The sequence below is a fragment of the Nannobrachium achirus genome (assembly GCF_963921795.1).
Source record: "Nannobrachium achirus genome assembly, chromosome: 7".
Classification (NCBI taxonomy): Eukaryota; Metazoa; Chordata; class Actinopteri; order Myctophiformes; family Myctophidae; genus Nannobrachium; species Nannobrachium achirus.
In genome coordinates this window covers 69,222,913-69,233,542 of record NC_137816.1, presented here as the reverse complement: position 1 = coordinate 69,233,542, position 10,630 = coordinate 69,222,913, and the positions used below count along the sequence as shown (strand labels likewise).

Here is a 10,630-nt window from a genome sequence, read left to right as displayed (position 1 = left end):
ATCAGATCAAACAAAGATAAATCTGTCAGAATGTCAGGATCGCGCACTGCGTTTCCCTTGGATCATGACAGTATAAGCTGGGTCATAGCAGGCGTTATCATAATTATCACTCTGTTGTGTTGAAGGCAAGTCCTTTTAATTTGACCTGCAGGTTCATTCCAACAATGTCTAGGGCTCAACTCATTATTTCTTTATTTATCTATTTTATTTTATTTCATTCACTCATTCATTCATTCATTCATTCATTCATGTATTTATGTATTTATTTGACAGGGACAGTACACATTAATCGACATGTCAGTTTTCACTTCTATGTAAATGAGACAGAGATAGCCATAGGCTAGTTTTCATCTGTAGTCCCTGGGCAGGCTGTACAAAAGTAATACAAGGCTATCCATACAAAACATACAACACATACAAAACATACAATACAGTACAGTACAAAACAATACAGTAAAACTTTGGAGTGACTCCAGTGACAGATGGAGCTGATAGCCACCCATGATCGCAGGCTTGACCCGCTCCAAGCCACCTCCCACGGTTGAAGCCGACAATAGTAAAATAGTAGTAAATAGTAATTATCTATCTGTCAGTCTCTCCTCAAACCTTTGGCACCGATCTACTCCTACACCATTCAAACTATAATGTGTTCAGCTTACTGTGTGCTATAACTTTTCTTTGAGAAATGTTTGGTAGTTTTTGAAATATTTAACTTCAAGCACTCAATGCATTTTCATTGTGTTTGGAGAGAGAGGAGAAGAAACCCATGTTTTTGCTAAGGCACTGCGGCTGCAATTTTCACACTTAGTCGTAGGCCTTAGGCTTAGGGATTTGTTGTGCTAATCAGTCTAAAAGCGCCAAATGTTGCACAGATGTAGCCCAGATCATACTCTAATGATTTGGCTAGGGCGCCCGAGTTTGCGACCTTGGGGTCGCCACAGTGGCCAAATCAAGTTGGGCTCCCATCGACTTTCTATACAGGAGGAAAATACCCAGGATTATTTATTTTTTTCTGGGTATTTAAGTAGGATGTGAGGGGTCTAACTAGGGGTTTGTCATGCTGCCCGTGGAGCTGAATCCATTGCAAGCATTTGTTTTGCACAAAAAAAAAAAAAAAAAAAAAACATTCCTTGGGTTAGAAATGGCACCCAGAAAACACTCACAAAGCTGTGAAAAGTGATGACTCTCAGTTTTTCATGACTAAACCATTGTTTTCTGTGTTTTTGTGTAAAACAAATGCTTGCAATGGATTCAGAATAATTAAAAAATACGTAATTAGACCCCTCACATCCCACTTAAAGATTTTTGGGAGTAATTTTTTTCCCTTATAGTACAGTGTATAGTAAGTGAATGAGACCCAGAATTACCCTAGCTGTCAAACATTTTGCTAGGGATGTTGAATTTCAATCTTTGTTAGATATGTTACTAGACACCTTTATGAACACATTGGTGTTAGATATGTTACTAGACACCTTTATGAACACATTGTTGTTAGATATGTTACTAGACACCTTTATGAACACATTGTTAGATATGTTACTAGACACCTTTATGAACACATTGGTGTTAGATATGTTACTAGACACCTTTATGAACACATTGTTGTTAGATATGTTACTAGACACCTTTATGAACACATTGTTAGATATGTTACTAGACACCTTTATGAACACATTGGTGTTAGATATGTTACTAGACACCTTTATGAACACATTGGTGTTAGATATGTTACTAGACACCTTTATGAACACATTGTTGTTTTTTTTTACACTATTAGTTCTATTTATAGTGGCTCATAGGAATAGACTATGTGACAACCAGGAATAGTTTGGTGACCACCGGAGACTCGGTTGACGGCCGGAATTTAGACGGCACCCGGGAGCAGGTTGGGTTAGCGCCCCAGCCTGTGTCTTCCGTGAGGAAGAAGCCCAACAAATCCACGGTGAGGCCTTTAGGAGGGCCATTCAACTGCAGCAGCTGAATGGAATGTTTGGATTGGGGTCTGGTGCAACGCACAGGTTCTGAACCTGGTGAGAGCAGGAGAGGACCTGGTAAGACGTAGGAGGAGCCCGGCCAGGAGTCAACCCATAGAGCCTAGTTCTTCCACGCGCCAGAATGGCTCCCCAATCCTGGCAGAGTAGTTCCGGTGCTGCACATTGAGTGACCCTGTCTTTCCCTAATAGGACTGATCGTGGATAGCTACTGGGACGTAAGTCGGGACTTGATCAACCCCGGCTGGGTCACCTGGGCGAGGGTGTATGATGTTGCGAGACCCGAAACACCCGTCGACCCCAGGCTACATCACTGATGATACGTCCCAGCTGCATCCTTGTGATGTTTTTTTTACACTATTAGTTCTATTTATAGTGGCTCATAGGAATAGACTATGTGACAACCAGGAATAGTTTGGTGACCACCGGAGACTCGGTTGACGGCCGGAATTTAGACGGCACCCGGGAGCAGGTTGGGTTAGCGCCCCAGCCTGTGTCTTCCGTGAGGAAGAAGCCCAACAAATCCACGGTGAGGCCTTTAGGAGGGCCATTCAACTGCAGCAGCTGAATGGAATGTTTGGATTGGGGTCTGGTGCAACGCACAGGTTCTGAACCTGGTGAGAGCAGGAGAGGACCTGGTAAGACGTAGGAGGAGCCCGGCCAGGAGTCAACCCATAGAGCCTAGTTCTTCCACGCGCCAGAATGGCTCCCCAATCCTGGCAGAGTAGTTCCGGTGCTGCACATTGAGTGACCCTGTCTTTCCCTAATAGGACTGATCGTGGATAGCTACTGGGACGTAAGTCGGGACTTGATCAACCCCGGCTGGGTCACCTGGGCGAGGGTGTATGATGTTGCGAGACCCGAAACACCCGTCGACCCCAGGCTACATCACTGATGATACGTCCCAGCTGCATCCTTGTGATGTTTTTTTTTTTTTTTTTTTTACATTAGATATGTTACTAGACACCTTTATGAACACATTGGTGTTAGATATGTTACTAGACACCTTTATGAACACATTGTTGTTAGATATGTTACTAGACACCTTTATGAACACATTGGTGTTAGATATGTTACTAGACACCTTTATGAACACATTGTTGTTAGATATGTTACTAGACACCTTTATGAACACATTGGTGTTAGATATGTTACTAGACACCTTTATGAACACATTGGTGTTAGATATGTTACTAGACACCTTTATGAACACATTGGTGTTAGATATGTTACTAGACACCTTTATGAACACATTGTTAGATATGTTACTAGACACCTTTATGAACACATTGGTGTTAGATATGTTACTAGACACCTTTATGAACACATTGTTGTTAGATATGTTACTAGACACCTTTATGAACACATTGTTAGATATGTTACTAGACACCTTTATGAACACATTGTTGTTAGATATGTTACTAGACACCTTTATGAACACATTGTTAGATATGTTACTAGACACCTTTATGAACACATTGGTGTTAGATATGTTACTAGACACCTTTATGAACACATTGTTGTTAGATATGTTACTAGACACCTTTATGAACACATTGTTAGATATGTTACTAGACACCTTTATGAACACATTGGTGTTAGATATGTTACTAGACACCTTTATGAACACATTGTTGTTAGATATGTTACTAGACACCTTTATGAACACATTGTTAGATATGTTACTAGACACCTTTATGAACACATTGTTGTTAGATATGTTACTAGACACCTTTATGAACACATTGTTAGATATGTTACTAGACACCTTTATGAACACATTGGTGTTAGATATGTTACTAGACACCTTTATGAACACATTGGTGTTAGATATGTTACTAGACACCTTTATGAACACATTGTTAGATATGTTACTAGACACCTTTATGAACACATTGGTGTTAGATATGTTACTAGACACCTTTATGAACACATTGTTGTTAGATATGTTACTAGACACCTTTATGAACACATTGTTAGATATGTTACTAGACACCTTTATGAACACATTGGTGTTAGATATGTTACTAGACACCTTTATGAACACATTGTTGTTAGATATGTTACTAGACACCTTTATGAACACATTGTTAGATATGTTACTAGACACCTTTATGAACACATTGTTGTTAGATATGTTACTAGACACCTTTATGAACACATTGTTAGATATGTTACTAGACACCTTTATGAACACATTGGTGTTAGATATGTTACTAGACACCTTTATGAACACATTGGTGTTAGATATGTTACTAGACACCTTTATGAACACATTGTTGTTAGATATGTTACTAGACACCTTTATGAACACATTGGTGTTAGATATGTTACTAGACACCTTTATGAACACATTGGTGTTAGATATGTTACTAGACACCTTTATGAACACATTGTTGTTAGATATGTTACTAGACACCTTTATGAACACATTGTTAGATATGTTACTAGACACCTTTATGAACACATTGGTGTTAGATATGTTACTAGACACCTTTATGAACACATTGTTAGATATGTTACTAGACACCTTTATGAACACCTTGGTGTTAGATATGTTACTAGACACCTTTATGAACACATTGGTGTTAGATATGTTACTAGACACCTTTATGAACACATTGTTAGATATGTTACTAGACACCTTTATGAACACATTGTTAGATATGTTACTAGACACCTTTATGAACACATTGGTGTTAGATATGTTACTAGACACCTTTATGAACACATTGGTGTTAGATATGTTACTAGACACCTTTATGAACACATTGTTAGATATGTTACTAGACACCTTTATGAACACATTGTTAGATATGTTACTAGACACCTTTATGAACACATTGGTGTTAGATATGTTACTAGACACCTTTATGAACACATTGTTAGATATGTTACTAGACACCTTTATGAACACATTGGTGTTAGATATGTTACTAGACACCTTTATGAACACATTGGTGTTAGATATGTTACTAGACACCTTTATGAACACATTGGTGTTAGATATGTTACTAGACACCTTTATGAACACATTGTTAGATATGTTACTAGACACCTTTATGAACACATTGGTGTTAGATATGTTACTAGACACCTTTATGAACACATTGTTGTTAGATATGTTACTAGACACCTTTATGAACACATTGGTGTTAGATATGTTACTAGACACCTTTATGAACACATTGGTGTTAGATATGTTACTAGACACCTTTATGAACACATTGTTGTTAGATATGTTACTAGACACCTTTATGAACACATTGGTGTTAGATATGTTACTAGACACCTTTATGAACACATTGTTGTTAGATATGTTACTAGACACCTTTATGAACACATTGTTAGATATGTTACTAGACACCTTTATGAACACATTGGTGTTAGATATGTTACTAGACACCTTTATGAACACATTGTTGTTAGATATGTTACTAGACACCTTTATGAACACATTGTTAGATATGTTACTAGACACCTTTATGAACACATTGGTGTTAGATATGTTACTAGACACCTTTATGAACACATTGTTAGATATGTTACTAGACATCTTTATGAACACATTGGTGTTAGATATGTTACTAGACACCTTTATGAACACATTGGTGTTAGATATGTTACTAGACACCTTTATGAACACATTGGTGTTAGATATGTTACTAGACACCTTTATGAACACATTGTTAGATATGTTACTAGACACCTTTATGAACACATTGGTGTTAGATATGTTACTAGACACCTTTATGAACACATTGGTGTTAGATATGTTACTAGACACCTTTATGAACACATTGGTGTTAGATATGTTACTAGACACCTTTATGAACACATTGTTAGATATGTTACTAGACACCTTTATGAACACATTGGTGTTAGATATGTTACTAGACACCTTTATGAACACATTGTTGTTAGATATGTTACTAGACACCTTTATGAACACATTGGTGTTAGATATGTTACTAGACACCTTTATGAACACATTGGTGTTAGATATGTTACTAGACACCTTTATGAACACATTGTTGTTAGATATGTTACTAGACACCTTTATGAACACATTGGTGTTAGATATGTTACTAGACACCTTTATGAACACATTGTTGTTAGATATGTTACTAGACACCTTTATGAACACATTGTTAGATATGTTACTAGACACCTTTATGAACACATTGGTGTTAGATATGTTACTAGACACCTTTATGAACACATTGTTGTTAGATATGTTACTAGACACCTTTATGAACACATTGGTGTTAGATATGTTACTAGACACCTTTATGAACACATTGGTGTTAGATATGTTACTAGACACCTTTATGAACACATTGTTAGATATGTTACTAGACATCTTTATGAACACATTGGTGTTAGATATGTTACTAGACACCTTTATGAACACATTGGTGTTAGATATGTTACTAGACACCTTTATGAACACATTGGTGTTAGATATGTTACTAGACACCTTTATGAACACATTGTTAGATATGTTACTAGACACCTTTATGAACACATTGGTGTTAGATATGCTACTAGACACCTTTATGAACACATTGTTAGATATGTTACTAGACACCTTTATGAACACATTGGTGTTAGATATGTTACTAGACACCTTTATGAACACATTGGTGTTAGATATGTTACTAGACACCTTTATGAACACATTGGTGTTAGATATGCTACTAGACACCTTTATGAACACATTGTTAGATATGTTACTAGACACCTTTATGAACACATTGTTGTTAGATATGTTACTAGACACCTTTATGAACACATTGTTAGATATGTTACTAGACACCTTTATGAACACATTGGTGTTAGATATGTTACTAGACACCTTTATGAACACATTGGTGTTAGATATGTTACTAGACACCTTTATGAACACATTGTTAGATATGTTACTAGACACCTTTATGAACACATTGGTGTTAGATATGTTACTAGACACCTTTATGAACACATTGTTAGATATGTTACTAGACACCTTTATGAACACATTGGTGTTAGATATGTTACTAGACACCTTTATGAACACATTGTTAGATATGTTACTAGACACCTTTATGAACACATTGGTGTTAGATATGTTACTAGACACCTTTATGAACACATTGGTGTTAGATATGTTACTAGACACCTTTATGAACACATTGTTAGATATGTTACTAGACACCTTTATGAACACATTGGTGTTAGATATGTTACTAGACACCTTTATGAACACATTGTTAGATATGTTACTAGACACCTTTATGAACACATTGTTGTTAGATATGTTACTAGACACCTTTATGAACACATTGTTAGATATGCTACTAGACACCTTTATGAACACATTGGTGTTAGATATGTTACTAGACACCTTTATGAACACATTGGTGTTAGATATGTTACTAGACACCTTTATGAACACATTGGTGTTAGATATGTTACTAGACACCTTTATGAACACATTGTTAGATATGTTACTAGACACCTTTATGAACACATTGGTGTTAGATATGTTACTAGACACCTTTATGAACACATTGGTGTTAGATATGTTACTAGACACCTTTATGAACACATTGTTAGATATGCTACTAGACACCTTTATGAACACATTGGTGTTAGATATGTTACTAGACACCTTTATGAACACATTGGTGTTAGATATGTTACTAGACACCTTTATGAACACATTGTTAGATATGTTACTAGACACCTTTATGAACACATTGTTAGATATGTTACTAGACACCTTTATGAACACATTGGTGTTAGATATGTTACTAGACACCTTTATGAACACATTGGTGTTAGATATGCTACTAGACACCTTTATGAACACATTGGTGAAGACATTGTTTGGTAAGGAATTTATTCCCAGCTTTGACAGATATTGTGATAATATTCACTGACTATACCATAACATAGTGACAAAAAAAAACAAAAACAAAAAAAAAACAACACAAAAAATGTTGCATATAACTTAAGGCCACCTGAGTCCTAGAACCGCCACTGCTCACAACGCCTCCCATTGAGACGCGTTGTGAGCTTGTAGATCTGCTACTTTAACTACTTTTGCTTCACGTTGTTGTGTGGTGAAGCAAGACATTAATTTATGAAATAAATCATAAAATGTTTAAATCTAGAAATACAAGGTTTCTGCCCAACAACAATAAGTAATGTTGAAGACAGATGTATGAATTATTGTTCTTTATATCATCAATAGGATCTGACTGTTGTACATGATTACATTACAATAAATGACATTTGTTTGTTATCAGATATTCATTTTATTGATTTGTTTTTAATCACATAAACAATAGAAGTGTCATGGGCACACGTGCACGCACTGGCACACACAGTGGTGTAAAGTAACTAAGTACTTTTACTCAAATACTGTGCTTGAGTACAATTGTGAGATACTGTATGTTTTACTTTACCAGAGTATTTCCATTTGTTTTGTACTCCATTACATCTCAGAGGAAAATATTGTACTTTTTACTCCATTACATTTATTAGAACATGTTGGTAATCTAGTTACTTTGCAGATACTTTTTAACATTATTACAAAATACTGTACATTAATCACATCCACATATATATACACATTTTGAAAATATTAGATCTAATATTTTCAAAATATTTTTATACATTTTGAAATTATCATTCTGCATTATGAAGTCCATATAAAATGTAATTGTGATCTTAAAGAGGGAGCATGATACACTGTAACCATTTTAATAATTTCATTTATTTTTTTTGTTTTTGTTTTAAGGAATTTTACAATCAATCTTTTCAACCATTTTAAGAATTTATGCCACACTGCATTTGTCCTTTGTTTCCTTTGTGTGGACCACTCTGGCACGCTGTGCCTCTCTGTACATCTAACCTGTGTAGTGTGAGCCTCCATTTGCTGCAACCATGTGATCAATCATCTTGATCAGCTCCAACACTTGATTTCTGTCTCTGCTCCTGTTGTTAAAGACATGGAACCTGCCTCCACACTGCTGGATGAGTTATTGAAGAGCTGGAGGTGATTCATGTACAAACTGTTGAATGGTCATACCACCCCCTTCAAGATCATCACCATGGGTGAACAGCACCATCATGTACCTGCCAACCTCTGGTCCAAACATCTTCTGATAGGCTTTTACTGCATTCTTGTCTTCTGGGGTGAATCGACCAAGTTGTAAGACAAGCAGGAACACATGAGGACCAGGACTAGAGAGCTGGAGACATCTCTTTATTTCATCTCTGAGGTCTTCCTCAGACCTGTGTGTGTCAATGAGTCCAGGTGTGTCCACCACACTGATCCTCCTGGTGTTCCACATGATGGATTCCATGGAACATTTCTCTGTCACTGAGTAGGCAGAGAGTCTGGATTCAAATCTTCTCCCTCCAAGGATGGTGTTTCCAGAGGCACTTTTCCCCACACCAGTTTTTCCAATCAAAACAATTCTTCGATCAGCCTTGCGCTTCTCATACAGGGCTTCGTTCACAGCAGTGCATTCTGGGAACAGTAGATTCAGTCAATCAGACAGACTGTAGATACAGTATGACCGCTCTCTTCTCCTCACCGTTCTATTATTTCAGTTTCCCTTCTGCTCTGCACGGATATACATTTTATTAGTGCTATACTTTTATTATTACCTGGAAGTGAGAGCAGTCGGATTACTTATAATACTGTAGTGTCTCCTAACAAACGTTGCACCTTTTTCACCTATAAACTTATAACTAGTTTTAAGTGATTATAAAATGGAAAGTCTATGCAAACAGCAATCAGCAATTGTGTCAGCAATTCTAGTGATGGTTGTTGCAGGTTAGTTTTCTCACCTGGAAACAGAGGTCTTTTGTTGGGTTCTTGGTGCCAGCACCTCTTCATGAGATTCACCAGGTCCTTCAGCTCTGGTTAATGGCATCCAGGGACGGCCGGTCTCCCTTGGGGATACGTAGCTCTATGATAGGGTTGGTGACACCTGAGAGAGGAGAGGACAACAGATGGGAAGAACAGAAGAGATTGTAGTAATCCATCGTGTCTGTTAAGGATGATTGGTGACCACCACTAAAAGTATGAAAAACATTGTTTTCATGTCATTAGGTCTTTATGGATGGAGAGAGAACAGAAAATGGAGACGACAAAGGAGAAAGCAAGAAAGACAATGAATAGATAATCTATCACCTTCATATGGTTCTTTCCCCATCATAATGGACCACAGAAGTATCCCGTAACTGAAATAAAAAGAGAGAAAAACTTCAGCGATTAGTTTACAATAGAATAAATCATACATGGGACAGATAGCATTAGCAACTAATTATCTGCATCAACCAGGATGTCCATATATGGGCATTCCAAGATATAGGCTTAATATTGGTGACATCAGGGAACTCCATATATGGGCATAAAAGGGACAAGGACTGACACAGATATCTCCATATATGGCCATTAATGTATTAGTGAATTAATGTTCCCCATTGATTGGGGAAAATTCAAATGGTAAGACAGAATTAATTTGCAAGAGTGACTCTCATCACAGCAACCAGCAGAGCGTGCAAGTACTGTGTATGTATGTTGGTGTCCTTCTTTGTTTAAACCCGTAGTCCAATCAGGGACGAACATTTCTGGCAAC

General features: G+C 36.9%; 1 pseudogene across 1 annotated transcript; it reads right to left on the bottom strand.

The window, feature by feature from the left end:
* Window positions 1–8,887: 8,887 nt before the first annotated feature.
* Window positions 8,888–9,885, bottom strand: LOC308288947 (GTPase IMAP family member 9-like; annotated as a pseudogene). Its single transcript has 2 exons — window positions 9,837–9,885; window positions 8,888–9,513 (listed from the first exon to the last, which is right to left on the bottom strand). The product of its transcript is annotated as a GTPase IMAP family member 9-like (transcript).
* Between the last annotated feature and the right edge of the window lie 745 nt (window positions 9,886–10,630).